This window comes from Elephas maximus, chromosome 11, assembly GCF_024166365.1.
Source record: "Elephas maximus indicus isolate mEleMax1 chromosome 11, mEleMax1 primary haplotype, whole genome shotgun sequence".
NCBI lineage: Eukaryota > Metazoa > Chordata > Mammalia > Proboscidea > Elephantidae > Elephas > Elephas maximus.
The window spans coordinates 48,247,154-48,272,222 of NC_064829.1; positions in this window are offsets into that span (position 1 = coordinate 48,247,154).

A 25,069-nucleotide genomic window follows, 5' to 3' on the forward strand; every position below is an offset into this window, starting at 1 on the left:
GGTAACAATTGTGAGGATGGTACAGGACTTGGCAGTAGTCTAATCTGTTGTACGCAGGCTAGGAGTCAGATCTGACCCAATGACACCTAACAACAACAACAAATTATAAATACTTTGCTAATTACCCCTTTGCTAAAAACAAAAACTGGTTGTGCTCGAGTTGACTCCACCTCATGATGACCCCACGTGTGCCCGAGGAGAACTGTGCTCCATAGGGTTTTCAGAAATAGATAGCCAGGCCTTTCTTCTGAGGTGCTTTGCAGTAAAATGCGAACTACTTTGCAAATTACCCCTTTGATTACTTTGCCTTCCAAACAAATAACATCGCATATCTGGACTTTATTTAGTAAGACTATCACCTCTACTTCCATCACCACACCTCCAAAAGAACATATCTGAGACAGGACACAGGCTGCCAGATAACTACTTCTATTACTGTCTCATCAGGCCAGATCACGTGTTTATGTAAACACTTCAAAACCTCGAGTAATCACTTTTGTCAAGGTAGCACTTTTTTCAGGGACGTGTATGCCCTGACCTAGTAGATGCTACATGTAACTCCTTTCCTTCATAAGCTGGAGGTTTAATGAGCCAAACACAACAATGGCACAGATGATCAATTTCAGGGTGTCTCATTATAACTGGAACCTATACTACAGAGCTTCAGAGGACACGTGCCAGAACACACCTCCTGCCTTTAAAGGTTTAGTTTCTTATACAAAGCATTGCAAACTGTCAGCCACACCAGACTGACAGCTCTCTCTAAAGGTCAAAAAGGGTTATATGAGTCTCCTTTTAATTGTAAAACTTTACAATTCCATACCTTTCAGAAAGTTAAATTGGGGAATAGTATGTGCCATTAAAGCAATAAGCTAGACTATCACCTATGGACTGAGAAAGTAAGATCAGAGCCTTTTGGGACATATGTATCATCTTAATTAAATTCATATCTAATTAATCTTTACAAAATGCCTGGGCTTTTGAATGCTTCCATTTCTTGATTGTTCACTTAATTATGCCACTTCTGCTCCTGTGTTCTTATTGCTTGCAGATTCTTTTATAATCCGTTTCCTTGTTTTAGCCTGAAAACCACAACTGAGAGCTGGGATTGGTGAAGTGTGCTTTAAAAACTAAGAAGCTCTAACAGGAAATGCAATCTATCCTCCGTTGACCCAATATCTGCGGAGATGAAACAAAATGTTGTTTACTGAATCAACACCAACCACAGCCTAGGCGGCATGGGGGAAGCAGACACACATTATCACAAAGGCTAAGGAGCATAAAACCACTGATCCTGCAGTTGCTGGGTCATAAAATCCTGCTTTCTCTTTGAAAAGCATTTAATAGCGGATGTTTTGAACGCCTCGTCTCAGAGAAAGGCTGGGTACCAGGGACTGAATAATTACATCTTAGAAAATATGGGGAGTCATCATGTCAGGGAAAGCAGATGGTCTCCCCACCACTCTAATACCCCAACTTCAAACAAGCTCAGTGTGTTTTGACAGATTGACAGTTGATAAGGAAAAAGGAATTTCACTTTTAATTCTAAATAGAAACAAAAGCCCTAAGACGAATGCAGGGCTCTTTCATGAGCCTGAGCATAAATTTCCGTCAGCTGATCTCCACCGAGGTGGTGGGATTGAGAACAGAATGGCCACCCAGAGTGCACCATATCTGCTGGTAAGAAATAGAGCTTAGCGGAATATTTTTAATGGATCACAGAGTACAGGCTCGTTAGACGTCGTGTATCACTTTAGGGAGAAGATAGAAGGAGGATAACATTTAGAATGTCTGAGAATCCTTTGTTGCAAGAGAAGTGGGGTCCTAAACTATCATTAAAATTACCACCTGGGGAGGCGGAGCCAAGATGGCGGACTAGGCAGACGCTACCTCGGATCCCTCTTACAACAAAGACACGGAAAAACAAGTGAATCGATCACATACATAACAATCTACGAACCCTGAACAACAAACACAGATTTAGAGACGGAGAACGAACTAATACGGGGAAGCAGCGATTGTTTCCAGAGCCTGGAGCCAGCATACCAGTCAGGTACGGCACAAGCACAGAGACCTGCTCCACCCCCCTGAACTAACCCCGGGAGGGGGACTAGCCGGTTCCACGGGCGGCGTGGGACGCAGCCGTTAGGAGAAGTCCCCGGGAGGCAGTGACTGATCTTGGAGCAGAAAGAGTAGCATCCGAGCCGGGGAACCGTCCCACAGGGATTTGGACTGCACGCAGGTACGCCATAAACACGGAGAGTTGCTCCACCCCCTGAACTAACCCCGGGAAGGTGACCATCCGGGTCGCGCGGGCGGCGTGGGACGCAGCCGGTAGGAGAAGTCCCCGGGAGGCAGCGACTGGTATTGGAGCGGGGAGAACAGCGTTCCAGCCGGGACACTCGGTCGCGGCACAAGCACGGGGAGCTACTCCACCCATCTGAACTAACCCCGGGAGGGGGCCCACCTGGTTCACGGGGGCGGCACGGCCACGCGGCTGGAGGGACGAGAAGTCCCCGGGAGGCAGCGACTGATTTTGGAGTCGAGAGTGCACCGTCCCAGTAGGGGAGCCTTGACGCTGGGCGTGGGGCTGGAAGCGGAGGATCTGACCGTGACTCCAGCGGGCCAGACCCCCCGGGGGCAATCTCCACACAGACAGCACACATAGGCGACGCGCCCGCGGGAATCTCAGATATAAGAGTCATTCCAAGCAAGACAAGCAACTCTGGCTATATTCTGAGGTGCTACTCTCCTATCTCTCTGTTCCCTCCCCCACCCTCCCCAGGCGGCTTCATTAACATCTGAATAGCCTGAGCCAGAGGGAGAACTCTGATAGGGATCTGACTGCAGTTTTTTTTTAGCGGATTTTCTGGAAAAACTAGTTTCCCAGTGATGGCTCGGAGACAACAATCCATATCAAACCACTTAAAGAAGCAGACCGTGACAGCTTCTCCAACTCCCCAAACAAAAGAATCAAAATCTTTCCCAAATGAAGATACAATTTTGGAATTATCAGATACAGAATATAAAAAACTAATTTACAGAATGCTTAATGATATCACAAATGAAATTAGGATATCTGCAGAAAAAGCCAAGGAACACACTGATAAAACTGTTGAAGAACTCAAAAAGATTATTCAAGAACATACTGGAAAAATTAATAAGTTGCAAGAATCCATAGAGAGACAACATGTAGAAATCCAAAAGATTAACAATAAAATAACAGAATTAGACAACACACTAGGAAGTCAGAGGAGCAGACTCGAGCAATTAGAATGCAGACTGGGACATCTGGAGGACCAGGGAATCAACACCAACATAGCTGAAAAAAAATCAGATAAAAGAATTAAAAAAAATGAAGAAACCCTAAGAATTATGTGGGACTCTATCAAGAAGGATAACCTGCGGGTGATTGGAGTCCCAGAACAGGGAGGGGGGACAGAAAACACAGAGAAAATAGTTGAAGAACTTCTGACAGAAAACTTCCCTGACATCATGAAAGACGAAACGATATCTATCCAAGATGCTCATCGAACCCCATTTAAGATTGATCCAAAAAGAAAAACACCAAGACATATTATCATCAAACTCACCAAAACCAAAGATAAACAGAAAATTTTAAAAGCAGCCAGGGAGAAAAGAAAGGTTTCCTTCAAGGGAGAATCAATAAGAATATGTTCTGACTACTCAGCAGAAACCATGCAGGCAAGAAGGGAATGGGACGACATATACAGAACACTGAAGGAGAAGAACTGCCAACCAAGGATCATATATCCAGCAAAACTCTCTCTGAAATATGAAGGCGAAATTAAGATATTTACAGACAAACACAAGTTTAGAGAATTTGCAAAAACCAAACCAAAGCTACAAGAAATACTAAAGGATATTGTTTGGTCAGAGAACCAATAATATCAGATATCAGCACAACACAAGGTCACAAAACAGAACGTCCTGATATCAACTCAAATAGGGAAATCACAAAAACAAACAAATTAAGATTAATTAAAAAAAAAATACACATAACAGGGAATCATGGAAGTCAATAGGTAAAAGATCACAATAATCAAAAAGAGGGACTAAATACAGGAGGCATTGAACTGCCATATGGAGAGTGATACAAGGCGATATAGAACAATACAAGTTAGGTTTTTACTTAGAAAAATAGGGGTATATAATGAGGTAACCACAAAAAGGTATAACAACTCTATAACTCAAGACAAAAACCAAGAAAAACGTAACGACTCAACTAACATAAAGTCAAACACTATGAAAGTGAGGATCTCACAATTTACTAAGAAAAACGCCTCAGCACAAAAAAGTATGTGGAAAAATGAAATTGTCAACAACACACATAAAAAGGCATCAAAATGACAGCACTAAAAACTTATTTATCTATAATTACCCTGAATGTAAATGGACTAAATGCACCAATAAAGAGACAGAGAGTCACAGACTGGATAAAGAAACACGATCCATCTATATGCTGCCTACAAGAGACACACCTTAGACTTAGAGACACAAACAAACTAAAACTCAAAGGATGGAAAAAAGTATATCAAGCAAACAATAAGCAAAAAAGAAGAGGAGTAGCAATATTAATTTCTGACAAAATAGACTTTAGACTTAAATCCACCACAAAGGATAAAGAAGGACACTATATAATGATAAAAGGGACAATTGATCAGGAAGACATAACCATATTAAATATTTACGCACCCAATGACAGGGCTGCAAGATATATAAATCAAATTTTAACAGAACTGAAAAGCGAGATAGATACCTCCACAATTATAGTAGGAGACTTCAACACACCCCTTTCGGAGAAGGACAGGACATCCAGTAAGAAGCTCAACAGAGACACGGAAGATCTAATTACAACAATCAACCAACTTGACCTCATTGACTTATACAGAACTCTCCACCCAACTGCTGCAAAATATACTTTTTTTTCTAGCGCACATGGAACATTCTCTAGAATAGACCACATATTAGGTCATAAAACAAACCTTTGCAGAGTCCAAAACATCGAAATATTACAAAGCATCTTCTCAGACCACAAGGCAATAAAACTAGAGATCAATAACAGAAGAACGAGGGAAAAGAAATCAAATACTTGGAAAATGAACAATACCCTCCTGAAAAAAGACTGGGTTATAGAAGACATCAAGGAGGGAATAAGGAAATTCATAGAAAGCAACGAGAATGAAAATACTTCCTATCAAAACCTCTGGGACACAGCAAAAGCAGTGCTCAGAGGCCAATTTATATCAATAAATGCACACATACAAAAAGAAGAAAGAGCCAAAATCAGAGAACTGTCCCTACAACTTGAACAAATAGAAAGTGAGCAACAAAAGAATCCATCAGGCACCAGAAGAAAACAAATAATCAAAATTAGAGCTGAACTAAATGAATTAGAGAACAGAAAAACAATTGAAAGAATTAACAAAGCCAAAAGCTGGTTCTTTGAAAAAATTAACAAAATTGATAAACCATTGGCTAGACTGACTAAAGAAATACAGGAAAGGAAACAAATAACCCGAATAAGAAATGAGAAGGACCACATCACAACAGAACCAAATGAAATTAAAAGAATCATTTCAGATTATTATGAAAAATTGTACTCTAACAAATTTGAAAACCTAGAAGAAATGGATGAATTCCTTGAAAAACACTACCTACCTAAACTAACACATTCAGAAGCAGAACAACTAAATAGACCCATAACAAAAAAAGAGATTGAAACGGTAATCAAAAAACTCCCAACAAAAAAAAGTCCTGGCCCGGACGGCTTCACTGCAGAGTTCTACCAAATTTTCAGAGAAGAGTTAACACCACTACTACTAAAGGTATTCCAAAGCATAGAAAATGACGGAATACTACCCAACTCATTCTATGAAGCCACCATCTCCCTGATACCAAAACCAGGTAAAGACATTACAAAAAAAGAAAATTATAGACCTATATCCCTCATGAACATTGATGCAAAAATCCTCAACAAAATTCTAGCCAATAGAATCCAACAACACATCAAAAAAATAATTCACCCTGATCAAGTGGGATTTATACCAGGTATGCAAGGCTGGTTTAATATCAGAAAAACCATTAATGTAATCCATCACATAAATAAAACAAAAGACAAAAACCACATGATCTTATCAATTGATGCAGAAAAGGCATTTGACAAAGTCCAACACCCATTTATGATAAAAACTCTTACCAAAATAGGAATTGAAGGAAAATTCCTCAACATAATAAAGGGCATCTATGCAAAGCCAACAGCCAATATCACTCTAAATGGAGAGAACCTGAAAGCATTTCCCTTGAGAACGGGAACCAGACAAGGATGCCCTTTATCACCGCTCTTATTCAACATCGTGTTGGAAGTCTTAGCCAGGGCAATCAGGCTAGACAAAGAAATAAAAGGTATCCGGATTGGCAAGGAAGAAGTAAAGTTATCACTATTTGCAGATGACATGATTATATACACAGAAAACCCTAAGGAATCCTCCAGAAAACTACTGAAACTAATCGAAGAGTTTGGCAGAGTCTCAGGTTATAAAATAAACATACAAAAATCACTTGGATTCCTCTACATCAACAAAAAGAACACCGAAGAGGAAATAACCAAATCAATACCATTCACGGTAGCCCCCAAGAAGATAAGATACTTAGGAATAAATCTTACCAAGGATGTAAAAGACCTATACAAAGAAAACTACAAAGCTCTACTACAAGAAATTCAAAAGGACATACTTAAGTGGAAAAACATACCTTGCTCATGGATAGGAAGACTTAACATAGTAAAAATGTCTATTCTACCAAAAGCCATCTATACATTTAACGCACTTCCGATCCAAATTCCAATGTCATATTTTAAGGGGATAGAGAAACAAATCACCAATTTCATATGGAAGGGAAAGAAGCCCCGGATAAGCAAAGCACTACTGAAAAAGAAGAAGAAAGTGGGAGGCCTCACCTTACCTGACTTCAGAACCTATTATACAGCCACAGTAGTCAAAACAGCCTGGTATTGGTACAACAACAGACACATAGACCAATGGAACAGAATTGAGAACCCAGACATAGATCCATCCACGTATGAGCAGCTGATATTTGACAAAGGACCAGTGTCAATTAACTGGGGAAAAGACAGCCTTTTTAACAAATGGTGCTGGCATAACTGGATATCCATTTGCAAAAAACTGAAACAGGACCCATACCTCACACCATGCACAAAAACTAACTCCAAGTGGATCAAAGACCTAAACATAAAGACTAAAACGATAAAGATCATGGAAGAAAAAATTGGGACAACCCTAGGAGCCCTAATACAAGGTATAAACAGAATACAAAACATTACCAAAAATGATGAAGAGAAACCCGATAACTGGGAGCTCCTAAAAATCAAACACCTATGCTCATCTAAAGACTTCACCAAAAGAGTAAAAAGACCACCTACAGATTGGGAAAGAATTTTCAGCTATGACATCTCCGACCAGCGCCTGATCTCTAAAATCTACATGATTCTGTCAAAACTCAACCACAAAAAGACAAACAACCCAATCAAGAAGTGGGCAAAGGATATGAACACACATTTCTCTAAAGAAGATATTCAGGCAGCCAACAGATACATGAGAAAATGCTCTCGATCATTAGCCATTAGAGAAATGCAAATTAAAACTACGATGAGATTCCATCTCACACCAGCAAGGCTGGCATTAATCCAAAAAACACAAAATAATAAATGTTGGAGAGGCTGCGGAGAGATTGGAACTCTCATACACTGCTGGTGGGAATGTAAAATGGTACAACCACTTTGGAAATCTATCTGGCGTTATCTTAAACAGTTAGAAATAGAACTACCATACAACCCAGAAATCCCACTCCTCGGAATATACCCTAGAGATACAAGAGCCTTCATACAAACAGATATATGCACACCCATGTTTATTGCAGCTCTGTTTACAATAGCAAAAAGTTGGAAGCAACCAAGGTGTCCATCAACGGATGAATGGGTAAATAAATTGTGGTATATTCACACAATGGAATACTACGCATCGATAAAGAACAGTGACGAATCTCTGAAACATTTCATAACATGGAGGAACCTGGAAGGCATTATGCTGAGCAAAATGAGTCAGAGGCAAAAGGACAAATACTGTATAAGACCACTATTATAAGATCTTGAGAAATAGTAAACCTGAGAAGAACACATACTTTTGTGGTTACGAGGGGGGGAGGGAGGGAGGGTGGGAGAGGGTTTTTTTATTGATTAATCAGTAGATAAGAACTGCTTTAGGTGAAGGGAAAGACAACACTCAATACATGGAAGGTCAGCTCAATTGGACTGGACCAAAAGCAAAGAAGTTTCCGGGATAAAATGAATGCTTCAAAGCTCAGCGGAGCAAGCGCGGGGGTCTGGGGAACATGGTTTGCGGGGACTTCTAAGTCAATTGGCAAAATAATTCTATTATGAAATCATTCTGCATCCCACTTTGAAATGTGGCGTCTGGGGTCTTAAATGCTAACAAGCAGCCATCTAAGATGCAGCAATTGGTCTCAACCCACCTGGAGCAAAGGAAAATGAAGAACACCAAGCCCACATGACAACTAAGAGCCCAAGAGACAGAAAGGGCCACATGAACAAGAGACCTACATCATCCTGAGACCAGAAGAACTAGTTGGTGCCCGGCCACAATCGATGACTGCCCTGACAGGGAGCTCAGCAGAGGACCCCTGAGGGAGCAGGAGAGCAGTGGGATGCAGACCCCAAATTCTCATAAGAAGACCAAACTTAATGGTCTGACTGAGACTGGAGGAATCCCGGCGGCCATGCTCTCCAGACCTTCTGTTGACACAGGACAGGAACCATCCCTGAAGACAACTCATCAGACATGAAAGGGACTGGTCAGCGGGTGGGAGAGAGACGCTGATGAAGAGTGAGCTAATTATATCAGGTGTACACTTGAGATTGTGTTGGCAACTCTTGTCTGGAGGGGGGATGGGAGGATAGAGAGAGAGGGAAGCCGGCAAAATTGTCAAGAAAGGAGAGACTGAAAGGGCTGACTCAAGACGGGGAGAGTAAGTGGGAGTAGGGAGTGAGATGTATGTAAACTTATATGTGACAGACTGATTGGATTTGTAAACGTTCACTTGAAGCTTAATAAAAGTTATTATAAAAAAAAAAAAAAAAAAAAATTACCACCTGGAATATGATTCAAACCTCAGAGACGATTCCTTATTTAAGTTTGTGAAATAAATAGCAACCAAGTATCTTAGATCATCAGCAGATGTGGGCCTTTTCTTCAAAAAAGAGCGTTTCTTCCATTGCCGATTGGTCCATTTCTTAGAGATATTTTTTCCTACATCCTCAGGTAGGGACTTTACAACTGCTATCCAGAGAATTTAGGTTAACTTCCTTGCTTCATGGGAGGAAACTTTACACAATGACTGGGATGCAATAGGAAGGACATAGGACTGGGAGTGTGACCCTTGAGTTCTCTCTCTGGATCTGCCCCTTAGATTTCAATGTTACCAGCTTCCTTTGCTTCACTAACATATAAAGGAGGGATGATGTCTGACTTAAATCCCTGAGTGGTACAAATGGTTTGTGGTCAGCTACTAACCAAAGACTGGCTGTTTAAGCCCACCTAGCTGCATTACGGAAGAAAGGCTTGGCAATCTGCTTCCATAAAGTTAGAGCCATTAAAAACCCTATGGAGCACAGTCCTACTCTGAAACACATGATAGGTTGCCATGAGTCAGAATCAACTCCATGGCAACAGGAATAGCTTTCTTACCTAGGGCCTTAAAATAAAAGTAAAATGAGAAAATAGAAATTTTGTTTGCAAAAGGATCAAAGTGCTGTTCAATATGAATTTTACTTAGATGACATAATTCTAGGTGCCCTGGATGGTGTAATCAGGGCTACTAACTGAAAGTCTCAGGGGCATCTCAGAAGAAAGACCTGGCAATCTGCTTCTGAAGGGTCACAGACACTGAAAACCCAAGGGAGCACAGTTCTGCTCTGACACACATAGGGTCGCCATGAGTCAGGATTAACTTAATAGCAACTGGTTTGTTTTTTGTGTGTGTTGTTGTTGTTGTTTTACTATCTAACCCCTGATTCCTAGGCAAAGTCTTCTATTTCCGTGGCTGCAGTCAGCACAAGTGTACTTAGAACTCCAAAGATCTTTTTAAAGAAAGACTTCTTTTAGGAACAAATGTCCAACCCCCTACTCTAGAGCTCCACCTCAATTTTGCATGGTCAGTGCTGTGTTTTCCCAGCTCTTTAACCCATCTGTCCTCTGTGACCTGTACTCACAGTCAAAAAAGAGACCTGGAACTGAGGGGAAAACTTACCATTGTAAACACTAAGTAGGTTTTTATTTTAATTTACTTTAGTTCACTTTATTATACTTTAGTTTATTATTCTCCAGAGGAAAAGTTTAGACATCGCCTTTCAAGAGAATCTAATTTATAGGAGTTGGAGGTAGATACAGAGACTTTTAGTTACATTAAGGTAACGCAAACATTCTCTTCTCAAATGAAGCATAGACTAAAATTTGTTCTGCATTTATTGTGAAATAGTGTCTTCATTCTGGGCTGAGTTGTGTCTCTGAATAGTCACCTTAAGAAAACTGTTTATTCTCTGGACCTATATGCTGTACAGGGAAGATGTGATCAAAATCCCATCTAAGTGAAGTAAGTCCAAAGGCTTAGGGAAACTGGCGTGTTAGAATGGATTTATCAGTTTGGACCTACAGACCCACACTTGGAGTGCCCAGAGGACACATCTTTCACTAAAACTGTGAGGGACAAATTTGCGAAGGGAGCCTCAGGATCCTTGTATACTGGTATGATTGCTATTTTATGTAAGTCAGATTTAACTGTAAGAACCTCCTTAACAGAATTAAACACTTAACTACAATGTGGCTAATCAGACCCCGTGGTGGTAGGGGCCAAGTGGTGGCACTTGATCATGAAAGACAAGGTGAGTGTGGTTACTGTAATAGACCACAAAGTCAAAGCAGTAATCAGAATAGTTTCACTCCTGTGGACTTACGGCATTGGCTACTTAGTCATGGTGTCCTGGGGGGGAAAGAGATGGGAAACCTACTAAATATTTACTTGACCTGTACAAGTGGAAGAATGGCAGTCTAACTTTAACAGCCATAAGAGAGAGTCACAGACCCTCAATCAATTCCCAAGTTTTAGCCAGTTTACAGATCCACAAACCCTTGAATGAAGGGGAGGCAGAGTGATCTTGGGGAAGCACACCACTAAAAAGTTGCCAAAAATTTATACCATTAATCTTTCTTTCAGTCTTTTCCAAAGGAATCTACGGCCTTTTATGAGAGTTACTATTTTGGGGGGAAAAGAAAATAATCAAATTTTGGGGGGATTATTGGACCCTGGCTCTGAACTGACACTAATTCCAAGATACTCAAAATGTCACTGTGGCCCACCAGTCAGAGAAGGGGTGTATAGAGGACAGGTTATCAGTGAAGTCTTAGCTCAAATCCATCTCACTGTAGGTCCAGTAGCTCCTCAAACTCATTCTGTAATGATTTCCCCATTTCAAAATGCATACTTGGAAAACACATACTCATCAATTAGCAGAACTCCCACATTGGATCCTTTACATGTGAAATAAGGGCTATTATGGCAGGAAAAGCCAACTGGAAGCCACTAGAATGGCCCCTCCCTAAGAAAATAGTAAACTTAAAGCAATACCACACTTCTGGAGAAATTTCAGAGGTTAGCGCCACCATCAAGGACTTGAAGGATGCAGGAGTGGTGATTTCCACCACATCCTCATTCAACTAACTTATTTGTCTTCTGCAAAAACACAGATGGATCTTGGAGAATGAGAGTAGATTACCATAAATTTAACAGGTTGTGATTCCAATTGCAGCTGTCATTCCAGATGTGGTTCCATTTCTTAAGCAAATTAATATGTCTCTTGGTACGTGGTATGCAATTATTGATCTGGCCAATGCCTTTATTCATGATTCCATTTCTAAGGACCACCAGAAGCAGATTCTCTTCAGCTTGCAAGGCCAGCAATACGTCTTCACAACCCTACCATAGAGGTATATCAACTCTCCAGCCACATATCATAATTTAGTCTGCAGGTACCCTGATTGCCTTTCCCTTCTACAAAATGTCACAATGGTCCATTACATTGATGACATTATACTGATTGGACCTAGTAAGGAAGAAGTGTCAATGACTCTGGGCTTATTGGTAAGGCATTGTATGCTAGAGGGTGAAAATTAAATCTGACAAAAATTCAGCCTGCCATGTGACTCACGGATTTGGGACTTGCCAGCCTCCATAATTGTGTGAGCCATTTCCTTAAAGTAAATCTCTTTCATATATATATATATACATATATATATATACATATATATATATACGTTTCACTGGTTTTTCTCCTCTAGAGAATCCAGCTTAAAACACTACTGTGTCCTCAATTCTATTTGAACTTTTTTTTATTATTCTTTTATAGAGGTTGATGAAAGTGTGTATTTTAAAAAACAATATATATTAAGTAAATATTTTTAAACTAGATACCTTTGAAGTAAAAATATTTAAATAAGATAGAGTTTTTAGCCATTGATGTCTTTTACATTTAAATTTTAACATTTCCTACAGTGTGCTCTTAAGTTCCCTACCCAGAGAAGTTTAAATGAATAAAACTAATGTCAATTACTGCCTCTAAGACAAATCCCAGGTTTGAATATTTTTGATTGGTATGTGTGCTTTTACTTTCTACTTAAATGAAATAGTTCATTTTTCTAATTACTTTCAACTTGAGATAAAGAGGTTGTAGGTCATGCTGACTGTGGACATGTCTGTGCAGAAGGAAACATTGGCAGTGTCCAGCCCACCTTCCATCTAGCCCCCCATCACATAAGGCTTGCCTTCTGTAGCCTCTGTTTGGGCTCTTCTCCACCATTATGTCAAATTTCTTTGCTTGGTATGCCATTCCTCTGGTAGGTTTATCCGAGCTTATTTTACTGTTAATGGTAGACAGCCAAATCCCATTACCGAGGAGACTTTCAGAGGCTAGAAACATCTTCCCTTTTATTTTACAGATCAGAGAGTCAATATCCCAATAGCAACATGACCCACCCTAACCCATTACTCATTGCCTTTGAGTCAATTCTGACTCAGCAGCTCTGTAATACAGAGTAGAACTGCCCCAAAGGGTTTCCAAGGAGCAGCTGGTAGATTTGAACTGCCAAGCTTTTGGTTAGCAGCTGATTTCATAACTAATCAGGGGAAGAGGTAGGGCTGGATTATGGGGCTACAGGGCTCCTCACACCCATCCAGGCCTCATTCTAAGTAGTATGTTCACATTGAGTCGAGCATTCTGAGAGTAACCTACTGTATTTGTTGTCCAAAAAAAAAAAAAATCTGTCTAACAGATTAAGATGAAAGTATTTTGAACTATTTCAGTGTGTACACTCCAATTCCACTATACATGAGTAATCTATTTTATGAAAGCATGAATATAATCAAACTGAGGACCAGAAATCAGCAATTACCTGGTTATAAAAACTTGCACACAATGTAACTAGATGATTTCAGGCAAAATAACATAATGAAATACAATAAAATAATCTTTCACCTCATTCAACATCTTTTTTTTAATTGTTAATGTTGATTTCGTTTTGTGGTCTGACTTAGCTACAAACTGTTGAATTCCCTACCCTCACTTGTCATCATTGAAGCAGTCATAATGCAGAAGCAGACTTCCCCCGTATCCTTTGCAACCAAGCCCTGTGATAGTAATCATTCCCAAACTGTCAGAAAAATCCCTCCTCCCAGAAACAGAAGCTGCCTGTATTTCTCTGAAGTTTCATGGAAGTGGTCAGCCTCTGTCACTTAGGATTAACGGGTCTCCGAATCACCAGGAACATAAATCAAAGTGGGAGTGAGAAGACAGATCCTCCCCAACAAGTCTAGGAAGGAAAAGGAAATGTGTTCTCTAGGCTCCTTTCATCTTCGCAGCCACACCCACACATGGAAAGCCAGTTGCATTAGCAGAGTCATCTTCAAACAAAAAGGACAGCAAAGCAAGAGGGGGTAAAAAAAGAAAAAAAAATTCTAATGACTAATTGGCAAACCATCTGTCTATACATGTTATCTCCCTATGTTACCTTCACAATTTTCCCTTTTAAGTTCTCCTTGATCTAAGCCCAAGGACATTAAATGTGTGATATATTCCAGTCTGCTCCTCAGCAAAGTTATCCTAGTGTATCATGGCTGGGTGTGTCTGAAACCCAAACTCCTATCTTATCAAAAACAACAACTGAGGCCCAAGAGTTTATGTGACTTGGCCAGGATCAAAAAGCTGCCTAGATAGAGAGCAAGGGCAAGACTCTCAGTGTTCTTACTTCTTCCTCATTCAGTGCTCTTGCTTGGATAATATCCTATTAAAAAAAAAAAAAAAAAGCTTCCCTTTATTTTATGCTATTTTATATGCCCTTTATAGCTGCCCTTCCCAACTTCCTAACTTTCCATAGTCACGGACCACGCGTTTTGTCCTCTTCCATCAAAACTGGCGATTGGAAAATGTTTTATATCTGTCTTTTACCACTTAAGATGAATAAGAAGCCCTGTGCCACCTTCCCTGCGGGTGTGTTCATGCTCAGCCATACATTTTGAGTGGTGGAACGGAAGATGTGTGTCCCTATTAAAGCAATTTGGTATCAGGGCAGATGTGGGGGGAGGGATGGGGTAGTTTCTGACAATACTCTGAGAAAAATGGACTTTACAGTGGCAGTGTACCTCACTCTCTTGAGATTTTTCATTCAAAATTCCTTGCCTAGTTCTTGCTTAAAATGTTTTGCCAACTAAACCTTTCATGAAGCCACATCTTATAATCACATTATATATGCAAAAATTTTACCACGTAAAAATTGTATCTATGGTGGAAAGAAAGCTGGTTTTGTCTTCACAAAGCATGGATTCTAATCCAAGTCATACTGACTGTGTGACCTTAGATGAGTCACTTCACAACACAGAACTCTAATTCCAGCATTTATATGTAATATGTAAGGTCTTTAAATGAGATAACCTCTGAGGTCCCTTGCTGATCTAACTCTCTAGTCTTTTCTGCTACTAGTATCAAATAATCATAACACAAAAATTCATATATTACCTCACCTTCTGCATACTACTTGTGCAGTTGGTTAATGATTTTAAGAGGTAAGATGAACAAGTTAGGTTTATAAGGTAGCTGCGGTTGTTATGGCTAGCTGCCATTGATTTGGTTCTAACGCATGGTGATCCCGTGTATGCAGAGTAGAACAGCACTCCATAGGGTTTTTAAAACTGTGACCTTTTGGAAGCAGATGTTTCTTCTGTGGTGCCCCGAGTGGGTTTGAACCACCAACCTTTCAGCTAGTGCTCCAACGCTGAAATGTTTGCACCACCAGCGACTCCTTCAGAAGGTGGTAACCACCTGGAAAGTCCCTCCAGTGCAGAAGAGCACATCCCAGTGTAAATGGGGAGCATTGCTATTTTTCCAGAAAAAAAAGAGGAGACTGTAAACAGTTGCTTTTTTTTTTTTTTAATGTGAGTAAATGTATCTTCAGCGTCATTCCTGTTGTCTCCATTTTGGGGTCTCTCTACTTTGCCTCAGACCTCCTGGGGACTGAAAAGAGGGAACATCTGTTTGTCTATTTTGCTCCCTTTTTCAGAACCTGCTAAATAGGGAAGAAGCTAAATTTTTAATGTTCCCGAAGCTCTGTGTGTGAAACGATGATATTGGGTTGCAATTGAAGAAGAGTTTTAAGACAGGCAATTTTAAACCAACTTACATAATGCATGCCAAAGTGTGAGGCTGTTATGGAATCGCATCTGCAATTGTGTGCTGCATAATACAGCAATAGTATTTGAATATTATCAGATTGTAAATGGCGGAAATGCGGTATTAAGTGTTTGTGAGGAGTGAATTATGCCCTATTATAAATTTTTATATTGCAGAGACCCTGGGAGCAGTGGAAGCAGCCGGTGAATGGCGGGTTTCTGTGATTTATTAACGGGGGAGTTGACTGGGATTATGCTTATTTTTATGTGTGGCACTATTATCAGTTCTAAGGCTCCACTCTAAAGAGGACACACACAGCGAGGAGGGATAACGGCCGCGGGCCTCGCCTTCCGCATGCGACAACACCTGGAACAGCCAGCATTATTTGGTTTCTTTTGGAACCAAGTAGGAAATCTAGAGAAATATGTAAAAAATGAAAACAAATCTCCACTGATTAGAGGAAGAGTTTGGTGGAAGCTGGGGACAAAAAAGGAAAGCACAAGAGGGACACGATCACAGACTATAAATATCTTGGAGGTAGCAATATAAAGGAAGGGTGGAAATTATTCACAGTCTCAGATGATGCCAGCAGTAGGTGCAATGGCCTGGAGCTAAGGAAGAAGAAGCCTGGACAGATAATAAGAAAAGTTTATAGCAGTAAGAATGGCAGGGCAGAGAAATAGATTCCCAAGGGTCATTGCAGATAATCAAGGAATGGGCCAGGTAAGACATTATTAGCAGGAATGACTTAGTGAGTAGAGTTATCTGGGTGCAATAAGCATGATTTTGCTCTGCTGGAGATTTTGGTAAAGTAAAAACTAAGTTTTTTCCATTGAATGCTATTTTGCCTACATTCATTACAAAGTTTTTACTCTCATGTGACAGTGTCTTGTTTAAGATGCAAAGCCACCAATTAGATTGACAGCTAGAAGGTACCAGTCTACCAGCACAATGACCTTTCCTTCCAATAGGATCATTCTCATTTTTGACTTTGAAATCTTGAAGGAGTGAATTAAAGTAGGCTGATGGGCTAGAGGAGCCCTGGTGGTAGAGTGGTTAAGAGCTCAATCGCTAACCAAAATGTCACCAGTTTGAATCCACCAGTCATTCCTTGGAAACCATATGGGGCAGTTCTAGTCTGTCCTATAGGGTTGGTAAGAATTGAAGTCAACCAGAGGGCAACTGGTTTGGTTTGGGTTTGATGGCCAAGAGGGAGTTCCCGGGTGGTGCAAATGGTTAGTGCACTCGCTGCTAATGGAAAAATGGGAGGTTCCAGTCTGCCCAGAGGTGCCTCAGAAAAAAGGCCTGGTGATCTTTGGAAAAATCAGCCACTGAAAACCCTAGGAACACAGTTCTACTCTGACACACATGGGTCTGCTATGAGTAGGGATTGCCATGAAATTGACTCAGTGGCAATTGTTCCTTTGGGTTTTCTTGTTTGTTTCTTCTGGTTTGTATGTTTTGATGGGCTAGAGTTTTTTCGAGGAGATGAGCTCTAAAGGACAGGGGATTTGGGCATAGTTTACATTATTTACTCATTATTTGTAACACAATTATTCTAAAATGGATTCGTGTCAGTAATTTAGGATTTAACTAAGGAGAAGGGTGGAAGATGATTGTTTCAGCTGGGCATGCCTCATCAATTATTTAAATATCACTCAATTAGGTTCAGCATTAGGAGTAGCAATATTTATAGCCAAATAACCCCCTTCAGGTTGGAGGATTTAGACACGAAGCTCAAAGGGGGTGGGGGTTGTTCTCAACCGACAACTGGAAAGAGTCATTATATCAACAAGTGATACCAGTACGAAAGTACTGGAGATATCCCTACGTCAGTATGTAGAGAGTAACATCTGATTTCCACTCAACAAATTCAAGAGAGTAGATTATGCATACAAAGCAACCCCTTTCCTTCATCTCCATTTCACAGTTGTTGTTGTTGTTGTTGTTGTTAGGTGCCATCGAGTCAGTTCCAACTCACAGCCACCCTGTGCACAACAGAACAAAACACTGCCCAGTCCTGCACCATCCTTACAATCATTGTTATGCTTGAGCTCATTGTTGCAGCCACTGTGTCAATCCACCTCATTGAGGGTTTTCTTCTTTTCCGCTGACCCTGTACTCTGCCAAGCATGATGTCCTTCTCCAAGGACTGATCCCTCCTGACAACATGTCCAAAGTACGCAAGATGCAGTCTTGCCATCCTTGCCTTTAAGGAGTATTCTGGCCACACTTCTCCCAAGACAGATTTGTTCTTTCTTTTGGCAGTCCATGGTATATTCAATATTCTTCACCAACACCACAATTCAAAGGCATCAACTCTTCTTCAGTCTTCCTTATTCATTGTCCAGCTTTCACGTGCATATGATGCGATTGAAAATGCCATGGCTTGGGTCAGTCACACCTTAGCCTTCAGGGTGACTTCTTTGCCCTTCAACACTTTGAAGAGGTCCTTTGCAGCAGATTTGCCCAATGCAATGCATCTTTTGATTTCTTGATTACTGCTTCCATTTCTTGATTGTGGATCCAAGTAAAATGAAATCCTTGACAACTTCAATCTTTTCTCCATTTATCATGATGTTCCTCATTGGTCCAGTTGTGAGGATTTTTGTTTTCTTTACGTTGAGCTGTAATCCATACCAAAGGCTGTGGTCTTTGATCTTCATTAGTAAGTGCTTCAAATCCTCTTCACTTTCAGCAAGCAAGGTTGTGTCATTTGCATAATGCAGGTTGTTAATGAGTCTTCCTCCAATCCTGATGCCCCATTCTTTTTTGTATAGTCCAGCTTCTCGGATTATTTGTTCAGCATACAGATTAAATAGGTATGATGAAAGAATACAACCTTGACGCACACCTTTCCTGACTTTAAACCAATCAGTATCCCCTTGTTCTGCCCTAATAACTGCCTCTTGATCTATGTAAAGATTCCTCATGAGCACAATTAAGTGTTCTGGGATTCCCAATCTTCACAGTGTTATCCACTTAGAAAATGTTAAAAAAGATGAATCCACAGCCACATTGGAGGGGCATTCCATAGGATGAGGAACCAAGAGTAATATTTAAATTACAGAAAGCAGCCTGAGCCAAACTATAGACTGCTATAAAAAAATCAAAGTGTCTCTAAAAACATTGTGTAATCAGGAGCAGGCTGGGACCAGAGGCGATCACAGGTGGGTTGGTTTGGGTGGCACAGTTCAGAACCTCTGTATTTCTCCTCAGTATCAAACTTTTGGCCTAGCAGCGAACAACAGTAATGTCTGTACCGGGCCAACAACTATAAGTTTGAGTACTTGGATTGGAAATGCAAGATAATGGCTTTAGCGGCTGTTAAAACTCAGGAGGAATAGGGTAGCACGGCACGCAGAAGATAAATCACCAGAATACTCCAGGATGCTGAAATTCCACCTCTCCTTCACTGTAACTCTACCCAGGCATCAGTATGAAGCACAGTGATATCACCTGGCCCATAGCCCACAGTGTCTGTGTAAACAGTTACAGCATTATCAGAAATGTAACAGCAAATCCCACATACAAAGACAAACACAAATGTCTTGAGAGAGCCACACCATGATGGAAAGGCAGAAAATTCAACAAATTGGAATATAGTAAGAAAGGTAATAAAGTAAATGTTATACATATGCTCTGAGCGACACAAGAGGATACTATGTTATTATTTTAAAAATCAACTTTAAATTTTGGAAACTTTAAATTCAACTCTTAAAAAAGGAATCAATAGAAAATTTTGAATGCTGGAGCATTCAAATGCTAGAGTAACATTGTTGTGTAGCAGGGTGAAATTGAAGAGTTCTCCCCAAGCCCCTTTGTGTATAAAAAGGACGAAGACGTGAAAGTTTATGTGCAAAGTTTTGGATATATATCCAGTAATGCTCTAGAAAAAGATCACAGGGAAATGGAGGGGAAAAAAAGGAAAAGACATAAAATTTCAAACTTTACTAGGATTGAAGAAGTATATGATATTTTTGTTTAGAAAGAGCCCGCAGAATAATTAAGGGTGATAAAAACTTAAAGTGACTACACATAAAAGTATCATGGCACCTTAGTTATCTAGTGCTGCTATAACAGAAATATCACAAGTGTGTGGTTTAACAAACTGAAATTAATTTTCTCACAGTCTGGGAAGTTAGAAGCCCAAATTCAGGGCGCTGGCTCTAGAGGAAGTATTTCTGTCTGTCGGCTCTGGGGGAAGGTCCTTGTCCCTTCAGCTTCTATTCCTTGAATTCTTGGTGATCTTCATGTGCCATGGCATCTGTCTTCCTCCCATCTCTGCTTGCTTGTTTGTCTTAATCTGATCATTTTATATCTCAAAGGTGAATGGGTTAAAACACACCCTACACTGATAAGATCTCTTAACATGACAAAGAAAACCCATTCCCAAATGGGATTATAACCACAATTATTGAGGTTAAGATTTACAACATATATTTTTGGGAAGCCATGATTCAATCTATAACATATGGTGAATTTAAAAACACCAAAGATAGAGTTACTCCCTCACTCCCAAGGGTATCTTAAAAGAAAGAAAAAGGGAAAAAGGGGTTTCAAAAGGCAATCTAGTTTGACTTCGTATTCTCATCAACAACATTGGATGCAAGATGCTTTCCAAGGTTCTTAGGGAAAATGGTTTTGAATGCTAGCATTAATTTTTGAGGGCAAATCAAAGATATTGTCAGATTTTTGAGGCCATAGATATATTATCATGCATAATTCGAATCTGAAAGAATTACTAGAGACTATACTTCAACAAGTAAAATAAATTAATTCTAGAGAAGAAAATGGGATTTAAAAACCAGCTGTGAGCAAAGAAATCAATAAAATGTATTGCTAAGTCTAAATAAGGCATTGATTACAAAATATCAGCCTGAAACTAAAATCACATACGGTATCGATGTTAGATAATGGCACTAAACAAGCAACAGAGAATGACTTATTAGTGAATAATTATATAGTTAAAAGTTTTCGTTCCCTTTCCTTTACCCTCCAGCCTAAATATGTTCAATTTGTCCTGCTCTAGGCAGGGGGTGCTATGGCGATCCTGACGCCTTTGAAATTCTGCTGCCCATATCATCCCATCAGGCTTTTTAGATGTTTCATTTAGTCTGCTTTATCTCTGTTGTAACATCAGATAGATTATAAACTCCTTTGGGGAAGAGAGTTTATCAGTTTGTTAATTTAATATATATGATGATAACCAGCTACTTTGAAGGTGTTAGTTAGATCATTAAAAGAACACAAATTAGTGTAGTTCTGTGTTCCGGCTGGTGCAAGAGACACCACAGAACCAGTGAGGAAGCAGAGATGAAGAGGCTGACCTAAGGGTCACACCAATAAGCCATGTTTTTATAATTTGTCTATATGGTGCTGAAGAGAAGAAAACCCTTAAGATACAAGAAAGCCCATAGCTGCCTGGGGGAATTGGGAGAATTGTATATAACAACTAGGAATCCTGGTGGCACAGCAGTTAAGTGCTCATGCCCAGCTACTAACCAAAAGGTTGGCAGTTCAAACTCGCCAGCCCACTCTGAGGGGGAAAGATATGGTAGTCAGCTTCTGTAAAGATTTACAGCCTTGGAAACCCTATGGGACAGGCCTGCCCTGTCCTACAGGGTTGCTATGAGTTGGAATCGACTGGACGGCAGTGGAGATTTTATATATATATATACATATATAAACCCAGTGCCGTCTCTCTCTCTATATATATATAAAATATATATATATATTATAAAGACTCTCTCTCTCTCTCTATATATATATTATAAAGACTCATACAAAAAATCCCAAAAAACTAGAACATATGAAAAATCCCAAGTCTACAAGAAAAAGGCTTGGGACCATCAACTACCACAAAAATCCCTGAATATACCTGGCACAGGATAAATTCACCTCCTTCAGTAAAAAGTAATAATAATAATAATAATAAAAGCATGAGATTTACAGAAAAACATTCTGAGGCAAAGAGGGAAAGGAATACTTCCAGAAAACTATTGCCTAAAAGTAGATAAAAATATAGACAAAGTATTTCCCCACCATTGAAGAAATGCAATAATGTCAACTCTTCTATAATACATTAAGGAAAGAGATAGTGAAACAAAAATAGGAAATGGACATGAGTTCATATAACTCAGGAAATAAACAGAGGAAAAAAAAGCCATCACAGAAATTAAATGAAATGGAAAGGAACACAAAGTATAATAAGGTTTATAGGCATAGAAATGAGAAATATAGTCAAAATAAAATAGTAATAAAGGAAGGACTTAATTCTTTTTTTTTTCTTTTAAAGACTAAAAATAGAGATTTATCCTACACGCAATCAGATTTCTTAAAGGAAAAAATAGAATACAAACAATATTAAAATATGTAACTCAAGAAAATCCAGATTTAATAAAAATAATAATTATTATTACTATTTCTACAAATTAAAAGATACACCATGTACCAGGAAATACCCTGAGTGAACAACCTGTAACATGTTACAGTAAAGGTACTGGGTTTAAAGGATTTAAAAAAAAAAAAAATCCTTAGGGCAGTAATGAAAAATGATCAATTCACTAATAAAGAGAAAAACAAGAAACCATCGAGGCTGACCACAACTTCTCCAGAAAAAACTGATCACCAGAAAGATTGATGGTGAATATTTTTAGATACGTGCATATGTATCTAAGACCAAAAGAAGGGTAGGAATAATAGTGGAAAACTAATGGAAAAATATTATGTATTAGAAAAAAGAATGTTAAGTATTAATATGAAAATATTATAGGTTGTGATGAAGTAGAAATAATTCAGCTGAAAAATAGAAGGATAGGAAAATAGAATAAGCTTATTGTAGTGTTTGTCGTTGTGTGCCATGGACTTGATTCCAACTCATGGCAATGCCATGTGTTACAGAGTAGAACTGCTTCATAAGGTTTTCCTGGCAGTAATCTTTATGGAAGCAGATTACCAGGCCTTTCTTCTAAGGATCTCTAGATGGGTTCTAAACTCCAGCCTTCAGGTTAATAGTCAAGGGCAAAATGTTTGTGCCACCCAAGGACCTTTGTATAGGCAATAGATAAACATTAAAGAATACTGATCCACAATCAATGCCCATGGAAGCAACAGCCTAGAAGTCAAATGGCATATTGCATTGGGCAAATCTGCTGCAAAAGACCTCTTTAAAGTGGTAAAAAACAAGGATATCACTTTGAGTATTAAGGTATGCCTGACCCAAGCCATGGTATTTTCAACTACCTCATATGTATCCAAAAGCTGGGCAGTGAATAAGGAAGACCAAAGAAGAATTCCTGTGTTTGAAATACAGTGTTGGCAAAGAATATTGAATATACAAGGACTGCCAGAAGAATGAACAAATCAGTCTTGGAAGAAGTATAGGCAGAATGCTCCTTAGAAGTGAGAATAGGGAGACTTTGTCTTACTTACTTTGGACATGTTATCAGGAGGGACTAGTCTCTGGAGAAGGATGTCATGCCTGGTAAAGTAGAAAGTCAGCTAAAAAGAGGAAGACCCTTAACAAGGTGGATTAACATAGTGGCTGCAGCAATGGGCTCAAGCATAACATAGATTGTAAGGATGGTGCAGGACCAGGCAGTGTTTCCTTCTGTTGTTAATGATACCTAACAACAACAACAAAGGACACTGAAAAAAAACTAATAAATCAGGCAGTAAAATGTTTCATAAAAAAAGACTTTAACAAAGGTAGAAAGTTATCCACTAGAACAAGAATTCAAACTTCCCTAAATAACATGTTGTTGTTAGGTGCTGTGCAGTCAATTAAGACTCAATGCAACCCCATGTGACAGAGTAGAACCGCCTGACACGGTTTTCTAGGCTGTAATTTTTTTTTTTTTTAATCTTTACAGGAGTAGATCATCAGTTCTTTCTCTCATGGAGCCACTAGGTGGCTTAGAACTGCCAATTTTTTGGTTAGCGGTTGAGCTCTTAACTTTTGTGCTACCAGGGCTTCTTAAACAACAAACAAAATAGGATAAATATATTACACATGCATATACATAATGTATATTGTGTAAAGAAACACAAGTATAAAAATAAATGCAATTATGAACTATTAAGAGAACTGAGATCAAACAGGTTGGGTTTTTGTGGATCAATGAATCTGAATGAACTTAATTCATTTAATAAAAGATAACAATTTCTTATATGTTTCATTAAACAACTAACTATATGCTGTAAGAAAACACCTAAACTCAAGAGATTCAGGAACACTAAAAATAAAAAGCAGACAGAGGCACACCCCCACCCCAAAAAAAGATAATAAAAAGAGAACAGTAGCAGTTATTCTGATATCAAAGTAGAATTCAAACCCACAACCATTAAAAGTGAAAAAGGACACATTTTAATGGTAAAAGCCACAGTTCATAATGAAGATATAACATAAATATTTATTCACCAAATAACACCCAAACACCTTTATGAATTAAAAAATACAGAAGATGCAAGGAGACATAAATAGAAACACATCAGTAATAAAATGCTTTAATATATCACTTCGGAATAAGATAGTGTGGACAAAAATTGAATCAGGCAATAGCAGACCTAAACCATGTAATCAGTAAGATAGATCTTATAGATATATATTGACCTTCACACTCTGATAATAGATGTCTTAGTTATCTAGGGCTGTTATAACAGAAATACCACACATCGATGGCTTTAAAGAACAGAACTTTATTTTCTCAGAGTTTAGGAGGCTAGAAGTCCAAATTCAGAGTTCTGGCTCTGGGGGAAGGCCCTTGTCTCATCAGCTTCTGCTTCCTAGTTCCTTGGAGATCTCCATGTGTCTTGACATCCATGTCTCCTCTGCTTCCTTGTTTAATCTCTTTTATATCTCAAAAGAGATTAACTCAAGACATACCCTACACAATCCTGCCTCATTAACCTAAAAAAGACAATTCATTCCCAGGGCGTAGAGGTTAGGATTTATGACACATGCTTTGGGAGACATAATTTAATCCATAACAATAGAGGATACAGCTTATTTTCAAGAACCCACAGCACATTGACAAAAAATGATCATATACTGTGTTACAAAGAAAACATCAGCAACTTCCAAAAAGTAGAACTACAAACAGGACAATGCAATAAAAGTAGAAATTACCAACACTGAAACAAAGAAAATCCCTTCCACAAGAAATTTAAAAAGGCCTCTATTAAACAACTCTTTAGTAAAAGAAGAAATACAAACTGAGTTTGCAAATTTTTATGAAA